We start from the raw sequence: 20,675 nt of genomic DNA, 5'->3' as shown, positions 1-20,675 counted from the left end.
TGAGCGTTAAGTACGTTTAATTTATTTTAATTTTAATTACTACGTCTAAATACATCCTCATATGTACTTGTAGTACCTAATTGCACGTTAAACAAGTAGGAACGGAATACTTATAAGGATATTCTATAATAATATCAGTTTATTATTATTGTTCGATTATAAAAAACTTTACTTGACAAAGCAATTTTGAAATAAGCATTTTTAATCGTCCAGTAGTTTTGAAATAATTATCATAATTACATAATAATATTAAATTAATAAGAGGAAGACATGATTTTCTTGCCAGTTCTTTTAGGTAGAATTTACATTTCAAATAGGTGGTAGTTTTACGTTTTCTTTTATAAATATTAAAAAAAAAATCAAATAATAATACTTGAATAAAGTCATTTTATGATTTTTTATTTATGTAATTACAAACGTGTTTATTTATATCATTATATTGATCTTCACATTTGACAAATTCTATACAAGTTAGAAAATAATCAAAAATATTGTTTAAAAAAATTTTCAAAGAGTACCAAGTGTACCATCAACTCAATTTTCAATCGGTCGCTGAAACACTTTCAGTGAGTGAGTCGCGAGGCGCCGCGCGGACGTGGTACCGGCTTTCCGCTTAACCCGCTTGACGTGTGACCGCTTAACTGTGACCGCTTAAGTGCTCAAATAAGCGAAAAGGATAAACGCTTTCATGTACGTATTTTTAAATTTTTAATTACTTTCGCATTTTTTATCTGAGGTAGCAAAGAATCGTCATAATAAGGACTGAAATGGGATGAAAATGTGTATAAATATTGATCTAGTATATAGAATATCATTATGTATATCTTAAAGAAGTATTCTAAGCGAAGGTCAATAATAATAATAATAAAACTGTATATTCCCCAACATACAATATAAAAAGTGAAACATATGTAAGGGGTATTAAAAAAGGTTACAACAAATATCGTTGTTGAGTGTGATTCAATTATTATGTCTTTATTAACGGTATATAGAGGTAAAATTTGTTTGTTTATTTGAATTGGTAATCTCCAGAATGAATGATACAATTAAAATAAAGTCACTGGTAGAAAGCTAAATTATTCCCGAGTGCTATAGTTATATTTATGTCATATTATTTTTATTATGGTTAAGCAAGGTTTCTCCTTTGAAATATTATAATTGAATTCTCTTTCAATTATCTTATAGTATTTTTTTTACATTACATTAGCAGCCTGTAAATTTCCCACAGCTGGACTAAGGCCTCCTCTCCCTTTGAGGAGAAGGTTTGGAGCATATTCCACTACGTTCCTACAAAGCGGGTTGGTGGAATACACTTGTGGCAGAATTTCGTTGATATTAGACACATGCAGGTTTCCTCACGATGTTTTACTTCACCGCCGAGCACGAGACGAATTATAAACACAAATTAAGCACATAAAAATTCAGTGGTGCCTGCCTGGGTTTGAACCCGAAATCATCGGTTAAGATGCACGCGTTCTAACCACTGGGCCAGATTGTCTCTGTTTTTATAGTCTGACCCACAAAATTATTTTTGTCTTATTTAAAAAGTAAATAAGCTACTTGTGGCAATATCAGTAAATCATATATGATATAAACAAATATATAAAATATTATCCTAATGAAATAGTATCTAAGATGGATCAGGCAGCTTGTCAAGGTCAAAGTCACAGGTTCAAATCTGAGCCCTGAGACTGGATTTTGCTTGAAACTTAATTTACAGATTACTATCCACCAAACAAGATAGAAAGGATATTTAAAAAAGATCAAATAGAGCGCGATGGCGCAAAAGCTTTTTATTAAAAGCTTTCGTTTAACTTAATTGGTATTCTCGATCTGCTTTGTTATATACATATATTATACGTTTGTAAATAACGTTCTTCTCTATTATGAAATAGGACTTTGTAGCTCGTTTGGAATGGTACCACTCACTTATCAGATATTCTAACGCCAAATAGCAGTATTTAGTATTGTTATGTTTCGGTTTGAAGGGTGAGTGAGTCAGTGTAACTACAGGCACAAGGGACATAACGTCTTTGTTTCCATTGTTGGTGCTCATTGGCGATGTTTGGAACGGTTATTTTTTATTACAGGGCCATTGTCAATGGGCAATAATGACCACTTACCATCAGGTGGTGCATTTGCTCGTCCGCCAACCTATGTCATAAAAAAATGGTTATTGAGACCTTATGAAGGACAAGACAAATACAGTCTAATAAGACGTGAGATCCACCCGCCTAAATATACTATATAAAAAAGTACAGTGTTATCATAATCCTCGTTCTATACAGCCCTGTAAAGACTTATAAGCCAAAAGTCCAACGACATATCATTTTATTTGATGAAAATATACATGTTATATGTGTTTTAATCTAAGTATCGGATTATAAATAATTTTGCCTTTAAATTTATATTTAGTACTAAATGCAACGGTACATTGCTTTTGGCAACGCTTAAATGGTTAAATAGCTCAGGATTATGCTAGTATCGTTTAGGTTTACGAGATAATACGAGTCTCTTGTTTCGGTAGTAAGAACGTCCAGCTTCGAATCTGGAAGAATTCACGTCGTATCTTTTTTGAGAAAATTTTGATAACCGACTTATGGTGATACGCCATTTTGATACGTTTGTCTATGTCTATATTTTATGATTATTATCGTCTGTGTCACTAATCACATTCTGACATCTCGCTAACGTGTGAGTTTCGCGTGTGTAGAGTAGCTCCACAGTTGTGAATTTATGTGTGTGAATATTTAATTTAATTCGCGAAGTAAAGTGTTACCATCAAATGGTCTATTTATTAATTTAATGATAATATAATAAATTTAACTGTATGTATAAGGAAAATATCTGCAATAATATTTTCTTCAATGCGTCTAAACTGTAGGGCAATAAATTTTAATGAGGGCATAAATACGAGTTTTGAGCAATAAAAATAGACAAATGTTAGCACTAAATGCGTTATTTTGTGTTGCGTTCCGGATGTATTAAATCAAATATAAATCTGGTTCCAGACTTGCGTGAAATTGCGTGAAGTGAAATACCCGTTTCTTTATATAAGCAAAATTCTAAGCTGCTTTGTTATGAGTGCCGGTGCGTTTACGCTCGTGGTAGGTTGACGGTTTTTGACGCGGGCACAAATACCGATTCGGAACGGAGAACGAGACGCGAACGTGCGTGAAAATCGTAACACGTGAATACTGTCAACGTTTCTTTTAACGGCGCAAATTTAGAACCTACGTTGAAATATACAAACATATAATAAAGATATTTCAACTCTAGAAATACAGTCAGATAAATCACGAACGAATGATATGACGTTAGAACTTATGTGATGGATTTTAGTGAAGTATTTTTATTTTATTTAAAGATTAACATTATTTGGGCAAATAGGCCTATTTGTTTGTACCACTGCTCATAGACATTGGGGCCTTAAGAAATATTAATCATTCCTTACATCAATACGCCACCAACCTTGATAAATAAGATGTTATGTCCCTTGTGCTTGTAGTTACTTTGGCTCACGTACTCATTTAACCGGACACAATATTACTGACTATTGCTGTTTGGCGATTGAATGTATGACGAGTATATACGAGGTAACTAATCAGATGTGCGTGGATGGATGAAGAGCGTACATTATTGTTGATATCCACACAGGAAACATAAGTTTAATTATATATTGACTATGTATTTCGTTTGAGAAAATGTGCTTTTGGTGGTTATTTTTAATAGAATCCAATTCGTCTTCATTCCAAAGCTATTGATACCTTTATAATAAATTCATCCTGAAAGAGGGGAAAACAAGTGCGTATAAGAGCCAATTTGAACGAACTATTTTTATTTTTAATATAAACTTTCCCTGTGTCTGATTAAAACCATTACGTACATACATTAGCAGTCTGTAAATTTCTCACGAAAATTTCGAATTTGTGGCAAAATTAGACAAATACAGGTTACACATGAGGAAACCTGCATGTGTATAATTTCAACGAAATTCTGCCACATGTGTATTCCACCAACTCGCATTGGAGCTGTGTGGTGGAATATGCTGCAAAACCTTCTCCTCAAAGGGAGAGGAGGCCTTAGCCCAGCAGTGGGAAATTTACAGGCTGCTAATGTCTGAAAATGGTTTCCTCACGATGTTTTACTTCACCACCGAGCACGAGATGAATTATAAAAACAAATTAATCACATGAAAATTCAGTGGTGCCTGTCTGGGTTTGAACCCGAAATCATCGGTTAAGATGCACGCGTTCTAACCACTGGGCCATCTCGTTCAATTACAGATTAAAACCATGATATTTTATATAGTTCGGATTAATATAATATACTCATTATGTTTGTATAAGGTTAATAATATTCTGTGCAAGATTAAATTATGTTTTTTTTTGCAATTGTTCATACGAAACAAGTATTTGCTGATTTTCTAATTATCTCTATCTATTTGTTATTATCTGTATTTTTCAATTGAGGAATGAAAAAGTTTTTATAGCGCTGAAATAAAAGTTTAAGTAATCAATACAAATACATTTATTAAAGTTGTACACTACAGAGACGGCCTTTTTACTTCAAGCAATCTCTTACAGACAATATTTAGCTATATTTTTCCACCGAAATCTCTTCGATAGAGTAACTATTCGCTCGCAAGAAATTCTCGGTACAATATTACGTAATTTATTCTCAGTACAAATTTGTAAGTCTAGACATAAATTAAAGATCTGATCGCTCACAAAAGCGCGTCCCTTCACGTTGAATTATCAGCGTTTTGATCAAATAAACAACAAAATATATAATTTAATTTATGTTTTTTTGCTGTCTGTACTTAATCGTCTCACGCACACTAAGATATCGCAAGCACGAGCGTCACTCACTCATACAAATGCTCGTTAAGCTTGGAGGGGCGTGCCTTCGTGAGTGAACAAATATATATTATAGATCGTTCACCTTTTCTCACGTATAAATAAATAGTAGATAAAATTTTAATGCTGTTATTGCCATAAAAGTTTCCGATATTGTAATGGTTTTTATTTTGTTTATATATTTTTTAAATCCACTATAAAAATTTGCATAAAAATGTTATGAAAATTAAGTAAAATGTTTAAAAAGCGCTTTAAAAAAAGCCAATTATTTTAATTAGAATTTAAAATTATTTTATAATTTAATTATATATCTCTTAGTTTTCACATGAGATTACGATAAAGATGAGATGTTTAATTTTCCGGAAATCAGACTTCCATGTAACCCGTTAAAATTTTACCAAATACAGTAGCTACGAAGACTACAAGTTTTTTATAACATCGGTAGGAGAAGATAAATATGCCAACTGATGGTAAGTGGTCACCACTGCTTACAGACACTGACGACATAAGAAATATTAACCACTCTTTACATCCCCGACGCGTCACCAACAATGGAAAGTAAGATGTTATGTCCCTTGTGTCTGCAGTTGAGTGAACCAGTGTAGGTCACCTTTCAAACCGAAACACAACAATACTGAGTATTACTGCTTGGGGTAGAATATATGAGAGGTACCTCCGTAGTGGGCTTGCACAAAGCCCTCCAAAAAATGACAAACAATACTAATAATTCAAAGCTTTGGGGAAAATTGATTATTTTTCAACAAAAATGTGCGGGAAAACTCATAAACGGGTCGGATTCACACCGTGGCCCTCTCGGTTCTTAAATAATATAAACATGCAATAAATCAAAAAACTAAACCGGGTGTCGTAATTCTTAATATGACTTACAAAATAATTCGAGAAATGTTTCGCAGTAAGTGCTATTATGATATAAACTAAAATGATTTATTCTTGCTCGTTTTGTACAGTCGGCCTCTAAAACATGTTAACAATATCAATAAAAATCAATACGTACACTTTCTACAATATCGGACGAAAACATTTGGTTAATTTGTTAAAGTGTAAATATAATTTAAGTCACGAAACCTCGTGTATAGAAGGACCAACGACCTTAATAACCTTTTCTGGATGGATATTTCCAGTGTTTTATTTTTAATGATTTTGTCTGATGTCGTCCACTGTGGCCATTCTCCAGTAAGACAAGTAAAATGCAAAAGTCTGCGTGCTAGCACGAGTATACTGTCTAATCTGATGAGATGTCCACACTTATAGTTCAAGTGCTAAGCGATACACGTGTAAACACTACTGATTTTCAAAAATGGGGCGCTACTTAAAATTTCCCGACAGAATAACCAAAAATATTTTACTGTCCCATCTTTAAATCCTGGAACTTGTGCTCTGTGACCTAATCCAACAGGGTATTTTTTAAATAATAATAGCAAAAAAGGTCACCTTCAAAACGAAACATACTTAAAAGTATTGCTGTTTTTCAGTAAAATATTTGGTTTGTAGTGATGTAACTGATCAGACGCGCTTGAACAGTCCTTTCCACCAATAAAACCTGGCAATGAATTTCATTAGCACAGGCTCGTAAGAAAACCTACACATAAGTGAGTGGATGTATTTTTGAGGCTGACTGTACATTACAGTGTAAGTGATGTCTGTTTTAAATGAAAACGCGTAATTCTCATATTTCATTCAATTTTGAATCGAGATCAACAGTAAAGATGTTCTATTTCGTCTTCATAAACTTGTTAAACTGGCGTAAAAATAAACTTAAACAGTAGCAGTACTGCCATCAAGGCAGTCGTTATATTTTTTCGCTTTGTAATGAATGCTCTGCGAGGAATAAAAATCTTTAAGAGATTTAAAAAACAGCAATAAGAGTCCGTTTTATGGCGTAAGAAATTAATTTTACGCTGACTTTGTTGCGACTGGAAGATTTTTATCTTATACGTTTCTGAACGAACAGATATGACGCAGTGAATGAAACACGTAATTCTAAAACGATGACCGCATGTTCAAATTCAAGTAAGCAATGAAAAAAATGCTCTTATTATTGTACAGAAAATATTTTATATAATAATACTAAGAATTATTTTACATAATTAAGGCCTTCGTGTAAATAATTGTAATTTATAATAATTTTAAAAATGGTATGTGTAATTATGTACGCGCGTGAGAAATTCTATTTCTTCGGCGTTATTAAAAATAGTTTTTAATTGCATGCAAATAATTAATTACAAAAAAATACTCTAAGGTAAATGTAATTTCTTCCTTTTTCATCGTTACAATAACACTAAATCATAAATTTAAACATACTCAATTTAAATTTGTTATAAAATAAACATTGTAAAATAAGATAAGACGAGAAGTTGTCTATTTCGAGCGGATGGACACTTTAGACAATTGGTTTAGCGAACAACTTCATGTGTCTAATTTTATATTTGCCTGTGCGCGCGCAATTCACTTTCATTCATTTTTTTCTAATTCGCCAAAAGAAGTACCGAAACCTCTTAATTTTGAAGTTGGTTAACAATAATGCACAATCGACAAATCCATACAAGTATCTTCTTCTCTTTCAAAACCAACTAAAAATGTGAACAATGCTTGAGAAACTATAATATCTGATCTAACATTTTAATAAAAGTGGGTAATATAATTCATGTGAATGACAAAAGGCAGACTACAATGACAGACACCACTAAAATTAATTTTGAGAACACGCTTAAATTTTTTTTTCGACATCTTGGATTTTATTAAAACTTGCCAAGTTTAGGAAAGCTGAACACAATTATTATATATGTTTTCAATTGAATTATCAATTAAATCTTATAGAAACCGATTGACTATAATTTCATTTAAATTTTTTGACTCACAGGGAACTGCTATAAATTTGTTTTTATTTTTCTAGCTTTGAACACATTGAAAAAAAGTCACCTGCAGATACATTTTTCAAATAGATCCTCGACCTATATCGTTACCTATTATTGTTACTGTACCTTCTACAATATAAATAGGTTACGATATGAGTTCCTAACGGCAGCAGTTCCATGGAACTACAGCTAGACCCTTTGATTGTATCTTATTATCATGAACATTGTTATTAAAATGTTAGAAAATAGTAACAAAATAAATATGATGTGATGTGTGTAAGTGTGTGTGTGTGTGTGTCTTCTTCAGAGAGTGCATTTCGGCTCATTGATGCCGTTTCGTCGGCAGTTTCGTTCACACTATATCCGATCCCAGCATTTAAACGGCTCCTCGCAGTTGCGAAACGTCTGCCTAGAATCATTACAGCGTAATTTTGACCTAACGTTTGATGGTTGTCGGCAGTGGCACGGTGACACCAAGATAAATAGACCTTAAAAAAAAAAGTTTTATATCTCTTCTGCTATATATTGTAGCGATTTGTAAATCGGTAATGAATGAAAAAAACAACTGCTAGCATCAGACCGAAGCTAATTTACATGGACAAACCGCAAAAAACAGTCGCTCTACTAAAATCTATATTCGGTTTGCAGTAAAAAGGCAACCTCGAACCGCAAGAGATTTAGATTGGTACTAATTTTCACTGTTTTATTTTATTAAGATTACGGGTTAAAAACGTGGATTTTTTTTACGTTTTACAATACAATATATTCACTGTTCATCTTCATTAAAAACTGAATGAAGTTTGAAGAACGGTTTTCCTCATAGTGAAACTGCGTGCTTGGACACTTTCACACCCGCTCATAAAAAGGAGGGAGAAGGCACATTTATCGACTATCTACTATACTTCAAGTTTCACCTACTTATTACTCATCTGTAAACAACTCACTGTTTCACCTGATCAACTCAGGACTTAGTTGAAACTGAATTCGGTTGAATTGTATAAATAGCCAGTATCATGTTTTTTAATATAAATGGTCTACGCCTTAGGGTCGCAGCTTGAATAATAATCGTAGTAATAACTTCTCCCAATAAATTGAATATTAAAGCTAAAATCAAATCGATAATCCTTGAGAGAACCGCGTTCGATCTTACAAACTTGGAGAGTTCGTAAGGTCATGCCCGATATGTAGATTACATATAAAATCTCACGTGAGATCGTTCCATAAAATATTATATGCCATCCAAATTAATATAACCTTCTTTTCGGATGAATAACACAGTCAGCTGTATTTTATTTGCGATAAATCATTTTATTAAATTTATACGACCTGGTTTGATATCATGGAATACTATCTTTATGCTTTTGGAATTGTATCTGTAATTTTATATAGCTGTGTAAGCAATGGAAAACACTGTCATGTTTGTTTTTTTATTTACAAACAGAAACATAAATAATGATTTTCAAGTTTCGAATTAAAAAACTTTGATATAAATTGACAGCCCTCATTACGTCCTTTACGTTGATGTTTTTTTTAAAAACACTGTAACAGCTGTCTTTTACTCGTGAATAGAAGCCATAATACTGATTTCCATATTTCGAACATTAGAATAAATTGAACTTCCAAAGTTTCGCCCTTTTAGATGATTTTACAAAAAATCTTTATCAGTCTTTGACTCATCAAACATTACAATTACTTACTTATATAAATATTTATGGTATTATTAAAATCGTCTAAATTGTGTACTTAAAATGTGTGCATTAAGGTTTTATTATAAACAAAAAAAATATTAACTGTACAAATCATGACCGTGTGGAATGTTAACAAGAATGCCAGTAGCGTTTCCTTGTTGAATCGCAATTCCGATCCTCTAGGCAAAAAAGTGAACCAGCCCTCCTGTCACCAGTTGATCTCTCTACTATAAGGTGAGGGATCAATCTATGCCTTAATATCTATTTCCATATTTCTGACATCGAACAGATTAATTTAGAAAAATCGTTTCCTACTCCATAAGGCTTTCCTGTGCAAAATTTTATCCTCTTAGAACCACGGGTTAAGGCTGTGCTTTTTAGGTCAATAAGTAATTTTGTAATTTGATTTCGTAGATCTGTTTTCTAATAAGCCTTAATATACATATGTGTATATAATATATAATATTTTAAAGTTTTATCGCATAAGATTTTAATTTATCTATAGGAAAAGTTGAAAAATCAGCGTAATTTTTTTATAGAAACCATTAAATTACTCCAAGAAGGATATATTGACTTTGCGGAGTCGGAAATTCGGAGTTTTAAGTTTACTTTTACTTCTGAATTTTTAAATGTAGATAAACATTTACAAAGTAATCGTTTCCGAAACTCGTGAATTCTTTTATTTAAATTTTAAACAAGGTTACGTTAAAAAGTTATAATAAAATATATAAATTTGTCTGCCCGCATAAAATCAGTGAGATTCCAAACGAGTTTGTTTTTGCTACGATGACAGATGGATGGACGGCCGTAAATATAGACAAACTGATAGATTTATTTGTATTAACTTCGTCAATGGAGGTTACGAATGATTTTGGATTAGTCAAAATAGACTAGTTTTTGAAATATCATATTGATAGTAATTTATTATTATTTATTTATTAAGGTTTTGATAATGGATGTGGATGGATATAGAGGTAGTGGACGAACCAAGAAACGATGGATGGATTGTGTGAAAGACGATATGGTTAGAAAGAATGTTACTTGTAAGATGACGTTTGACAGTGAAGTATGGAAGAAGAAGACATGCTGCGCCGACCCCAAGTAAAATTGGGATAAGGGCAGGAGGATGATGATGATTAATTTATTGAATAAGTATTCACTCTAGGACTTGTCTGCTCAAATGGCCATCGGTCCTTCGACATTCATGACCAGCCCACTGCCGCTTCAGTCAATCCGGATATTTGATTATATAATCGGAGAATAGCTCGTTCAATTTGTGGACTAGTCCCGCATTTCGTGTCCACGTTTCGGCACCGTATGTCAAGGACAGTACAGGTCAAATTCAGCGGAACCCTAGTTCATGTTCATCCTCTTCAGTATGATTAGAAATTATACTGTTTGGTTTAAGTAAATTTTAACAAGTAATACGAATAGTAAATACCTAAGGATAGTTCGAACTTCCCAACGACGATGCATCGTGCATCATCGTATATCGCTATGTTAATTTAATATTGGTGGTCAATGACGTGATATGGACCAATAGACCGATGACGTGGTGGCGCAAAAGTATGTTATAGGCTATTTGACAATGCGAAAAATAAAGTGTCAATTATTGTAATCAGTATATATTATGAGTTTAAAAATAGATAGTTATTTTTAAATTAACAAAAGTTGAAAATAATAATTAATTTAATTTTAAAATTAATGCATTTTTTTAAACGTGTGCCACGGTACACAAAACGCTCCTGATTGGTCGGGCTTATGATGACGGGCTTATATGTGCAACAGATTAAAATATACTTTTACTGGATTAAGGGTTAAAGGGTTCCTTAACCTCTACTAAATCATATAAAATGCATTTTTAAAATCAGTCAAATAGCCTATTAAAGCAATTTTAGCCAATGTAAATTTGTACTATATGATCCATAAAAACTTTGAATTTTCTATGCCCAAAACATAATATGGGATTTGAAATCGTATTAAATATTTCACAAGTAAATAGAACTGTCAATATTACATATTTTCGCATTTTGATTTCAAGCCAAAAAAAAATATCCGAACCTATCACAACGGACCTGGTCTTAGAAGACCAAAGATAGTCCGATAAAGTGACGTAATTAAATTTACTATCAATATTGCTAAAAATATTTCCATGATAAATATAATCTATGTGAAACTTTCAAGGCAATTAAATTGTTGAACGTGTCAAGAAATAATAAACATACCCTCACCTCACTCACCTCACTCACCTCACCTTCATATTTCCATGTGATGATGAATAAACTCAAATTTACCCAAGAATGTGGTTTGAGCTGAAATGGAATCGTCAGAGAGACGCTTAATTAAAATATGTGACGCGTAGGTTTCATTTAATTTACGAGTACAATCAAAATTTTGTTTACCTGTTTCAAATTGAAACAAATGTCAAGATAATATTGTATACTAATTATCTAGCCGGATATTTATAAACAGAAGTGCTTAGCTTGTCATGTAATTATTGTAATATATTCGAATTTCAGCTAAAGCGAACCTCAAAAGACTAGAGTGCATGAGTGTGTGAGTAAAATGCGAGTGTGTGCGAATATACAGCTACAAACCCTATAAATATAAATATTCGACAACATCACACACATTACTCTGATCCCAATGTAAGTAGCTAAAGCACTTGTGTTATGGAAAATCAGAAGTACCGGTACCACAAACACCCAGACCCAAGACAACATAGAAAACTAATGAACTTTTTTCACGTCGACTCGGCCGGGAATCGAACCCGGAACCCCGGAGTGGCATACCCATGAAAACCGGTGTACCCACTACTCGACCACGGAGGTTGTTATCCTATTTATATTTATAAAACCCTATTATCTTACTCTCATAGTCCTATCGATTGAAATCGAACTAGCAATTAGATTCGTAGTGGTTCAACCACCAGTTGACATATGTATGTCAATTAAATTAATATGCCATGTATACCTGCAAATATCCGACGGTAAACAGTCACCGTTATATTTACATTGACACTGAGAATTGTACGGCGGTGCTTACTCTCTTAATATACCGCAGACTGAGATGTAAGTTATGTACCTTCAGCTTGTTTACATTGGCTCACTCACCATTCAAACCGGAACACAGCGATATAACATCAGACTCCACCCGCATGTGCAGGTGCTAAAGTATAATCTATCTCTGTAATGCAATAAGAGGTATAGAGCTATTATCGGCTACATTATTTTCGTGCATTAATAGGAGTAACGATAGTGCTCACAAGAAGTCGTAGTGTGCGTGAGATGACCATTGTAAGAAATGAGATTATTTTTGTTAGTTTAAGCCTGAAGGACGCGCCTCTTTGTGTAAACAGATCTATACAGTTGTAATTTTTAAAAACATTTCTATTACACTTTAGTCCGTCTGGTAGTCTTTGATGGAGTTTGCTATCGTAAACTTTCATGTTGACCTTTTTGAGATCAACAATTCAAACATATTAAGTTTAAGTGTATTTGTTATAGTTATGTTGAAGTTCATTGCCAAAGTTCTGCTAATGTTCAATTCATGTGTTATTGCGTATTGATTTATATTTTCAACATACTACATTTGGTGATAGAGCTTTGTGCAAGCCCGTCTGGTTGGTACCACACACTCCAGATATTCTACCGACAAACAACAGTACTTAGTATCGTTGAGTTCCGGTTTGAAGAACATTTGACTCAGTGTAAATGTAGGCAAAAAGGACATAATAGTTCTCAAGGTTGTTGGCACATTGGTGTGATGTAAGGCATCGTTAATATTTATTATTTAATGATGAATACTTATCGGGTATCAGATTAACGTAATTTTGCGTATTTGACTGCCTCGTATATTAACTATTTTGCAATTCTCCAGATCTTGATGTCAAGGATTCAAATCCCGCGTCGGAATAAAGCAGTGATCAAGACACCTATTTTATTTAACATCTACCAAAGTCTAAACATGTTTATTGGTGTATTTCTGTTGCCTTATAGCTATAATTCGTGTTCTCTAAAAAGTATTTAATTCATCTTTGCCTAACATGCCCAAAAATAGATAATCATTTGTACAAATACTGGGTTACCTGGTACTCGACCTAAATAAAAACATTCTAAGAAACATACCTACAATTATTTACTGTAAATGTAATCAGCGAAAGACGATAAAAATTAAATAATTCTAAGCTCGCGGAAATACGTTTTAAACTAGATTACAAGAAAAACCAACTTCGAAGTTTACGACACCCATTAAAACTTCTGTTTGACGCCGCGAAAAACGAGACGTAAAACAGGATTTTCTTCACTAAATGTGTAAATAAGGCTTCAATATTTAACAAAATAAAACAAAAATTTACAACTTAACGTAGTTGCATATTTGATACACAGGTTCACTCTTAAATATATATTATTCTGTTCAGGAACATAAATTAATATATCATAGCTTAACGTCAATTTATATGGACCAGATTGGACTTAAATGTTCTACTATCGACATTCAAATGAAATAAAAAATACGCTTGATGTTACATCTACAGAGAATAGTTTTAAAATTTAATGTCAAATTCTTTGGACAATACAGAAGCATTAAATTTGTTTATTGATTTTTAGATCTACCATCAGTTTGGAAATAAACACTTCGAGCCTCAAAAGAACTGGCGAAATTTTACAATCGAATATATTTGAACGTATTATTTATATATAATATTATTTATATATCAATATATAATAATATATATTTAAAATTGACGTATTTTTTTATACTCAACATATTCAAATACCCATTTATTTATTTAGTGATCTATTAACAAAAGTTACAATGACACAGAAATGCAATAAGGTTTAACCTTAAACATTTTTATGTGATGAATCGTAAATGCTTCGTTGTTCTAGTAACTGTTTGAAGTTCGCAGATCTCGAAGTCCTGGGTTATAGAGCCGGGTCGGGTAAAAAAATATATATTGAGTTTTCCTGCCGAGTAATTCTCACAAATCGGTCTCTCGTAGCTAGAAGGTTGTAAACAAGCTGTGTTACGCTTCTGTGTCTCGCAAAGTACATACATTTTCTTAGTCCTACACCTGGATCTCTCTTATAAAGTGACTATTAGAGTGAGATAATAGACTACGGTGTACTTTTACTTTCGCACGATAGTACCTGACGGAATTACCGTGAATAAGAATTATCGAATTCAATTTAACAAAATGGTCTAACTCAACAAGACATTATATTCACCAATCAATATTACTCTGTATGAGTCATTTTATAATTTCAATTTTTCAACAAGTTCCAGACAACTCGGTAGAAGAAAAATAGCCATCGTAAACGCATATTGTAGAATCAAATTTTTAATTGATCTCGTGCTCGGTGATGAAACAATAAACCCCTATCTTCAGCTGTATTTATGGTCTGTAAGAAGAATCTCGAAAGTCACCGAGGAACACGAGCGTGAAAAGACAGAATGTAATGTGCAACATTCGTAAGTCGTTTATCACAATTTTATGAGTGAGATACGAATCGAATTCTTACAAAATCACTATTAAACTATTTTCTCTATGACACTTCTCGGATATAATACGGAAACTATAGACGTTATAATAATAATTGCTTCAGTCCAGTGTCAAAGTGTTTTGTTTGTTAACCGATCTTTATTACCGACCAAAAAAAAATCGACATTTTATAAGCACTTTTGAATTAACTTAGTTGTAGTTCTTCGTACCTCTTCGGAATGTAGATTCTGCTGAGAAGAACCGGTAAGAAACTCAGGAGATACTAATAAATAAAATATGAATTAATTATATAACAATTTAAAGATTCATGAATATAAAAATGCAATTTAAGTTTACAAATTATATTCAATTGTTTCCATTGGAACGTTAATAAGAATGATTGAAAACTTGTGGAGCCTTCGACATCGAAATTTCCCGCGTCTACGTCATACGTTTGAGTACGTGTGACAGGGACAGGTGAGCATCGTTCGTAGGAGGGAAAGGGATGGGAACATACAGCCTGTCATAGAATAAAATACGTGCATTTTAACTCTCTTACGCCGGAAAATCTTTGTCTCTCTGAGGATTTTTAGTATTATGTTAATAACTAAACCTTTGTTTAATGAATGGCTCACTATGTTAGTAACTATTTTATTCCATTTTATTGTATATAAAATGTATTTATGAACTATATAGTGTGACGATGATATAAATTCATATAAAAAATTTATATAATTTTTAAGATATTGATATCGCTTAACAGAACAAAACCATAGGTACGTGAAATCGAAAATGACACTTATATGATAAGATTATTTTGTATGCGTGATATATTAGTAGGGTTTTCTAAACTATATGTTAAGTCAATAAATGAAAAAATATAATTACTTTATTACATTCCTATATATTTTTCTCTGAATTGCTAATACTCGTCTTAGCTTAAGAAATTAAATCACTCGCTTTTATTAGTATAAAGTGCAAATTTTATCATCACTCGTCAAAAAGAAAAACTCATACTTAAGCTCTTGACTACATCACTAGTAACGTTATCTAATTATCATTTTGCTTCTTAGTACTAGCTACACTAGCTTGGAATCGATACGACAAATGTATACTTTTGATACTTCTTAAAATTGTTAACATAAAAACTTTGTTTGTTAAATACAAGTTAAGATAACATAAGTGTTATAAACTCAGTATAGATTTAATGTTTCCATGTGTAATCATTTGATATTTTAAAATTTGTTTATTGAATTTCGTTTATAAGTGTCAATGTATCTTTCACACCATCTCACCTGTCGTCTCTTTGCTTATGTGTGTACATGGTATCAACTTACAACACACATACAAAAATAAATTCTATTATAAATTAACTTCGCAATATATAATTAAAGATGAGCTGCTGCTTCCCGATGAAATGCAATTTTTTTTAATTATTCCGCGTCAATAGTTACATGATATTGTTTTTAAACTGTATATTCATTTTATTATTCATTCAATATATTTTTTTTCTAACGACCGGATGTTTTAACCGTTAATCAAGTAGCAAGTTTAATTAACCCGTGGTTAATTTACAACATCTTTATTATCTATTCGTGCTTATAAATAACAATGGCGGAGTTAATTGCTCGTAAAATTAACCGAGATTTGACTATTGTTTACGTTGTCATGTATACGATATACAAACTGCATCGTGTCTTATATTAATCTGTATATATGTTTAATCTGTAATAAGATAATAAGATTCCATCTAATTATAATTTTTGTTTTTGAGCGGCAAATCGTGGTTGAATAATATTTTATAGTTTATTATTATTATTTAAAATTTCGTACTATTTATATATGTATATGTAAATAATAATAATCATAAAAAATTTATAAAGTAACTTACATACTTTATAATTTATTTTTTTACTTTGTCAGTTTTTTTTTATTTACGTAAAACATAATCGAACGTTTTATTTTCTATGATATTCTATATTTAAACCTCAGGTATCATTAAAAAATGTTTTCGTTTTGCATTTTGTACATCTTTAAAGCATCTACGTTACAGATTCTTTGACGTTATCACCGCGTCCCGGGCAGTTCGGCCGCGCGTCCCCTCCGTGACGCTTCGTTGGTGGCTCCCAAATGTGTTTTACTATTACGTTCAAAATGGTAAGTGATAATATTTCTAAGTGCTGTAATTTATTATCTGTGATGAACCTACTCTATGTTATGGGTACGTTTTGAAGTTATAGTGAAAAAGAGTACGTAAGTAAATTATAGATTATTCTAAGACTGATTTGTATTTGTTGTTTTTATATATTTATATATGAATTGTTGATTATTTTGTTCTATAAAATCAGCGCGATAAACAATTTAAAGATTATTTTGAATTGCTCGGTAAATAAATATTGATTACTACAAGTGCACACTTAAGGCCCACGCACATAAAAATCAAAATACGAGTCACAATTATATGAATAAACACAATAAATAAGTTCAGAAATTATTTTTGCTATAATTTTTTTATTCAACTTTGAGTATAATATAAACTGTCAACATCCTTTCTTTCAATCTGTATAAATACTCAATTAAACACGCTTGGAATTGAATTAATTAAACTAAAACTATGCCTCTTGATTTTTAATCTTTACAATACTTTGGGACCTTGATGTCTTTTAGGATATTAAGAATCTTAAGTAATGTTCAAAGTTCAAACGAAATAAATCAAAGACACTATATGAAATAGCAAGTAGGTAATTTATTAAAGCAACTAAATCTATTATAAAGACCAGATCAAAGTACATTCATGCTTTCAAAATTAGCTCGAACATCACTGAGATATTTAGCTTTGTGTTTTACCCGACAGCGAAATCAATGATGATGCGATGTTTTGTTTATTTGTTTGACCAAATTAAAAAAATTAACCTTTTTTTTAATTGATGTTTTGTAAAATCCTCGTCGGTCTAGTGGGTACCGTGTTTGGCCGTAGAACTTAAAATTAAACGGGTTTATTTACCTGTAAAATCTCGGAATTAGAAAATAGGTAGCGTTATTCGTGCTAAAAAAAATAGGTAAAGCCGTTGGTCCAGTACCTGATTTATCTCTGCTCGTGTCAGATTAGCGTCCTATCTGTCAATGAAAGTTAATCTGTGTATTAACATCTTTGTTCAATATAATAATCCTTTGCAATCGAAGGTCATTAATTGTAGGAACATACATACCTTTTATCGGGTACTGTATTTTATTTTTATTTCATAGGTTGGCGGGCGAGCATATGGGCCACCTGATGGTAAGGGCTCACCACTGCCCATAGACAATGGCGCTGTAAGAAATATTAACCTTGGAAACTAAGATGTTATGTCCCTTGTGCCTATAGTTACACTGGGTCACTCACCCTTCAAACCCGAACACAACAATACTGAGTACTTTTGGCTGGCGGTGGAATAGTGGGTGGTACCTACCCAGACGGGATTGCACAAAGCCCTACCACCAAGAGTTTTACAGTTTACAAGCATGTCTTTGCAATAGGAAGAATATCTATAACGGTAACTAGTTTCTCTAAAAATATATCATCAAAAACAGAAAGACACGATCATTCATTAAAAAACCAATAAGAGTGTTTATTTGTTTCGAATCAGGTTCTTACAGAGTAATTAAAATTAATGAATTCGAAAAGTTCTGGTTTATTCGTTAATTACGCTACGTATACATCCAAATGAATCCCCAAAGTTATTCGTGTTCGTGATGTTGGAAATCAAATAAGGAAGATGATGTGAAATTTATTCTTATATGTTGTTAGTTTGAATTGAGATTTCCCAATAGATAGAACAGTTAGATCGTAACCTAAGATCGGGGGTTCAAATACGGACCAAGACCAAAGAGTTTTCGTATCGTCAGAAAGGAAAATGAGATTTGAAGTAAAAACTTTATACCTCATTTCCCAAAAGTACCTTTTAAAACGCTTTAGTATTTCTCTAATTTAATTAATATCTCCTGTAAATGAAAATCTTAAGGTCACCTACAATTAGTTTACACAGTAAAACACATAGCCTTTACATTTCCTACGGCTGGCCTAAAGCCTCCTCTCCCTTTGAGGGGAAGGTCTGAAGCATTTTCTGCCATGCTGCTCCATGGCATGGTTTGGTGGATACACATGTGACGAAATTTCGTTGAAATTATACACATGCAGGTTTCCTTACGATGTTTTCCTTCTTCGCTGAGCACGAGATGAATTATAAATATAAATTAAGCACGTGAAAATTCATAGGTGCTTGTCTGGGTTTGAAAGCGCAATCGATTAAGGTACACGCGTTCTATACAATGAGCCATCTTTGCTCTTTCCAAGGTGGGAATATTTCATATAGTAATGTTCTTAATCCTCAAACGCGACTAGTCAACTAAAAGAAATATCAAATGGCATAAATACACTCTCTATTACCTCACTCTTAAAATCGATAGGAATGATCAAAACGATAATTTCTTGTCAGATTATTTTTGTATTTGCCTGACCTGAATCAGACCCGAACCTAAAATTACGAGATCTGTGACTTTATAACCTTCCTAGAGCACGAGATTTTATATTCTGTTTATTTTCATATCTAAAGACATTTTTATAATTATCTTCCGTGTCGCGCAAAATATATATCTTTCAACATTGATGCTGTGAGAGATTTTAATTTTAAAATACACAGCTGTAATGACACAACGTATTAGTATGTTTACGCGTTGCATATTTTATGAGATAATGCCATCACAAGGAGATAAAATCGTCGGGTGCTGTTGTACTGCTATAAAAAATTAATACTAATATCCTTCTGGCGAAACTTTCCCTACAGTGGCGTATTTCAGAGAATAACCATTTACGATGGAGGTATTATGGAGCATGTGTGCGTTTCAACTTTAAACATTTCAACAGTATAATAGGACGAGAATTTGACAGAACTAAAGGCACAAGAGCACAGCTTCACGTTCTTTGTTTGATAATTCAATAGTCAGTGTCTGAATGTTTTATTACAGACACATTAGTAATAATAATGTTATGTTTATTTATCTTACGTCGTTACAAAAACACATTGCGACAGCCCGTCGTAAATGCAAACGGTACCATTGAAAGTCAGCGTTTAGTTTTGGAACCTAATTTGGAAGCTGGTCTAACAATTGGGACACAATTGCAGTCGTTGCTTTTCAAAACTGTTTTTTTCTTCATTGTTATTTTTCAGTTTCCATTAAATTGTTCCTTCTGTCTATTTTTGTTTTTTTTTTGTTAGGTAATTGTATACTTTCCATAAATGTGATTTTTTTTTTAATTAAACTTCTTCATATTGTTATTCTTAAACATATACTAACATTTATTGGCCTTACTCGGGATTTGAATAAAACATGTACTAAATTAATTAATTTAATATACTACTATGTCATCACCAGCACCAAAACAAAACGTACTTTCAACACAACCGAATTACAGTTGAATGGGAATAGTGAAAAAACTCAATAGCCAGATTTTACCCACACACAGTACAAATAATATTGTTTAACACAGTCAGTTTAATAAAGGCATGTAAAATGTACGAATTTACTGAAAACTAGAGCGTTCATTTATGCCGATATCCGATTCGACAGCTTTAACTGCGATTATTATGGCCGCTATTCCATTACATATTTTCGTGATTGTACAATTGTGTTACTTATAAATTTGATCTGAAAATAATTATGTCATATTTTGGATCATTTTCATGTCTCAGATGTCGATGGTCTAGTGATTAGAACGCGTGAATTTTGA

At 32.3% G+C, this 20,675-nt stretch overlaps 1 protein-coding gene across 1 annotated transcript in view; it reads left to right on the top strand.

Annotated features, from left to right (window-relative positions):
• Positions 1-582: 582 nt before the first annotated feature.
• The window catches only part of LOC125068810 (neuroglobin-like), a 142,633-nt gene continuing 122,540 nt past the window's right edge, over positions 583-20,675 (top strand). The window contains exons 1-2 of the mRNA XM_047678129.1: positions 583-690; positions 16,962-17,065. The gene's annotated coding sequence lies outside the window, so the exon portion shown is untranslated. The remainder of the gene's footprint in view (positions 691-16,961; positions 17,066-20,675) is intronic.

The sequence above is a fragment of the Vanessa atalanta genome, chromosome 14 (assembly GCF_905147765.1).
Source record: "Vanessa atalanta chromosome 14, ilVanAtal1.2, whole genome shotgun sequence".
NCBI lineage: Eukaryota > Metazoa > Arthropoda > Insecta > Lepidoptera > Nymphalidae > Vanessa > Vanessa atalanta.
This window is presented reverse-complemented; position numbering and strand designations above follow the sequence as displayed.